This window comes from Molossus molossus, unplaced genomic scaffold (genome assembly GCF_014108415.1).
Source record: "Molossus molossus isolate mMolMol1 unplaced genomic scaffold, mMolMol1.p scaffold_m16_p_7, whole genome shotgun sequence".
NCBI lineage: Eukaryota > Metazoa > Chordata > Mammalia > Chiroptera > Molossidae > Molossus > Molossus molossus.
Window position 1 is genome coordinate 69,451,063 of NW_023425401.1, and position 4,126 is coordinate 69,455,188.

Sequence of the window (4,126 nt, forward strand, 5' to 3'; positions counted from 1 at the left end):
AGACCCATAGCTGTTCCACAAGTGGGGGACAAGATGACTTCTCTTCACTTGAGGTGCGGCTGAACATGTCTGTTTCCCCTGGCACTCTGCCTATTCCAATCAGAGTTCTTTCAGCCAATACCTGGCCTTCAGATTCACTGCTGTGTGATCATCAGACCCCTCTTTAGGTGTGCCATTCTGCTTTGTGTCCTCTCCACTCCCACAATCAGGGTGAGCTTTCCAGGCTGGTGATGTAGCCAAGCATGTGGTTTTATCCAGGGATAGTGCTGAGTACCCCTGGTGGACCAAATCACCTCTGATTCCCACTGTTTAATGTTATGTGAGTTCTCCTTCCCTTCTCTATTGCTCTCATTTTGTGATCTCTGTGTGAGGCTTAGTTCCCCCTCTCCCATTGGGCAGAAGCTGTGCTACCCCACCTTTCCTCTGTCTTCCCAGCTCTGCTGCACAGCTGTGGAAGTTCAAGCACCCACTTTGCCTCTTCTCCTGTCCCCTCTCCATGCTCCCAGCTGACAGTGTTTCCAATCAGCTATTTTTAGGTGGTTTTTCAAGTTGAATGTTCTACAGTTTAGCCTCAAGTCTAGTCCTGTGCTTGGACAAACCTGATAGAACTTCCTTGGCTTCAGCTATCTTGTCTTTCTCTGAATGATATTTTTTAACATGTAAAATTATATGAAATTTGCCCTGGCCGGTTTAGCTCAGCCGTTGGAGCATCGGCCTGTGGACCAGTGAGTCCTGGGTTCGGTTCCTGCTAGGGGCACATGCCAAATTTAAAAAAAGAAATTATGTAAAATTTTAGTAGAACTAGCCCAGATCATTTGTTTATGTATTCTCTGTGGCTGCTTTTATGTTGTATGAGTAGCACTGAATAGTTTCTGCAGAGACTTTCGGGCCTGCAAAGCCAACATCATGTACTATCTGCCTGTCTGTACCTTTACAGAAAAAAAAAATTGTTGACCACTGCTTTAAATCAATTCTGCTGTCTTTACTCCCCACAGTGCTGATCCTTAGCTCATGCCTTAATAAGCTTCCAACATACAGCCTCTCTCTAGGGTCCCCTTTCTGGAGTCCCTGATTGGTGGTAGAATATCATAGATGGCTACTGGGCTCTGAACAACAGAACACTCCATTTTGTAGTCTTGGACATCTCAAAACAAGGAGTAGTAAACACTTTTTTAATAACAGTGATTTTTTCTACCTACTATCATCTTTATGAAATCTGTTGTTTAATAAAGATAAAATAAAGCAATATTTAGTATTCAATTATTACTATATAATGAAAATCTATTTTAGTGTGTTGATCTGCTCAGCACTTATTTTCCTGTCTGGTAACATATGCTGATTTTCTTTGGGGGCCTCTCCATTCCAGGCTTATGTAAACCCACCCGTGGCATACCAGGTGGGCACATGACTCCAGCTGACCAATGTACCACACCCCTACTTCCCTGGAACCACACCCAATCCACAGGGTGGTTATATAACCCTAGCCAGGCCAGCAAGAACCCAGCTCAGGACATTACTTTTAGAAAAGAGGACTCAGTAAGCTGGATGGATGTAAGCCTGGAAATGCCATGGATCAGCATGATGAAGGCCAGGGGCTGGAGAGATGGAAGTGAAGTTCCAAACAGCTCCCTTTCCAGTCATGATTTGCCAACAAATTCCTTTATATACATAAGTCGGATTTTGTTGCCTTTTGACACTTGAAGCTGACAGAGTCCTAACCAATGCAGTAATTTCCTTCTGTTCCAGAGTTTTCACATACAATGCTCGTTGATCTTCACAACAGTCTGACATGAGATTTTTCACATTTGAGGACACCTAGGCTCAGGGAGAAGTAACAGCTATAAATGATGAATCCAAAGCATGAACCTCTGCAATCTCACTCTTTATATTTGTTCTTTTATTACATGATGTACATAATTGTTCATTTCTCAACTGCACGTTATAAAGCAATGGAGAAATCAGTCACTGAACTTCACAATAACAAAAAAGCCCTTTATATTATGGCTGACTCTGTATGGTGCCAAGACCATTTACCTTTATTTGACAGCAGGAATAAAAAAAAATTTAAGAAAAACTATTCAAATGATTTAAAATATATCAGAAATCACTTGAAGAAAATAGCTTTTGAAGATATTTTACTAAAAAAGTTAGAAATATGTACATCTGATTTTCATTAAAATCCTTGACATCTTGAAGCTTAAAACAGCGAGTCCCTGGCTTCTGTGTTTCACTTTATTTTCCTTTGTTTTAGAGGTCCAGCTTCTCACACAGCCACCATTTGCATGGATTTCCTTTAGTAGAGTGACAACACATATACCAGCCATAGCGATTTTATTATTTTTCAGAATTAAAACAGAGATATTGATTTTTCTGATTACCTAAATGATGCATACTGACTGTAAAATAAAAAAAAGAACAGAAGGTTAAGGAAGCAAGTAAATATTGCTCAACATCTTCGTCACCCAGTGAGAACCACTGTTAATATTTGGATGTCATTTTCCAGATTTTGCAACATCTCTAATTTCCTCTGAGGAGAAGCATCCAAACTTATACATGACACAAGCTTTCTGAAATACTTCTGTGCACTCCATCCCATCTGAAAACTCAAGTGTTTGCTGCTCTTTCTTTTCCTTGCCTGTGTTCCTTTTAGAAACATGTGCCTAACTGCTTCATATGTGTGTGTACATATGTATTTTTGTATATGTGTGCACACATACATGCAGGTATTTATGGATGCATAAATGTATGGTTTGTATAGGTATGTGCATATACATGTTTATAGGTATATATATGTGTGAATTTATGCATGCACATATGTATGTTGTACATGCATGTATGTCTATGTGCATATATCTGTACAAACACACACACACACACTTATAGGCTTTCTATTTTCCCTCTACTTTCCTAGCTTTTTGGTGATGGAGAAGCTGGAGCTACAGGCATTTCTTCTCTGTGCATATTCATAAAATTCTTGATAACTGTGCTCCCCACATTTTTGACATAAGAATCTTCTTTAATCATCAGAATGTCTTTTAAATGACATCTTATGTTGCAAGTGTCCTTTAAGTAAACACTGACTGAGAAAGTTTTATTAATACCCTAATGTTTGTGAAATAACTTTTTTTAGATTTTTTTTTATTAATTTACTTTTGTTACAGATGTTTCTTCATTTTTTTCCCCATTGACACCCTCCTCTCCCTCCCCCTACCCCATCCCCAGCTTTGCTGTCCGTGTCCATTGGTTATGCATACATGCGTATAAGTTCAGTGTTTTATCTCTTCCCTACCCCATCCCCTCTTCTGAGGTTTGAGAGTCTATATCCTACTTCCACGCCTCTGGGTCTACCCTGTTCCTCAAACTGTTATGTTCATTATATTCCACAAATAAATGAGATCACATGATATTTGTCTTTCTCTGTTTGGCTAGTTTCGCTTAGGATAATACTTTCCAGGTCCCTCCATGTTGTCTCAAAGGATAAACGAACTTTCTTTTTTATTTATTTAATTATTTATTTTTGGTACATGCTCCTAGTGGGAACTGAACCCTGGACTCTCTGGTCCCCAAGCCGATGCACCAACCGCTGAGCTAAACTGGCCAGGGTGAGATATTACTTTCTTACAGCTACATAGTACTCCATTGTGTATATGTACCAAAACTTTTTCATTCATTTGTCTACTGATGGACACTTGGGCTGTTTCCAGATCTTAGCTATTGTAAATAGGGCTGCTATGAGCATGGAGGTACATATATTCTTCCTGATTAGTGTTTCAGGCTTCTTAGGGTATATTCCTAAAAGTGGGATCACTGGGTACATATGGCAATTCAATTTTTAATTTTTGAAATAACATGATAGTGTTTTCTATAGTGGCTGAACCAATCTGCATTCCCACCAACACTCTACTAGAGTCCCCATTTCTCTACACCCTCACCAACACTTGTTTGATGATTTGTTGATGGTGGCCATTCTGGCAGGTGTGAGGTGATACCTCATAGTTGTTTTAATTTGCATCTCTCTGATGATTAGTGACATTGAGCATTTCTTCATATGTCTCTTAACCATTTGTATGTCCTGTTTGGAGAGATGTCTGTTTAGTTCCTCTGCCCATTTTTTAATTGGGTTCTT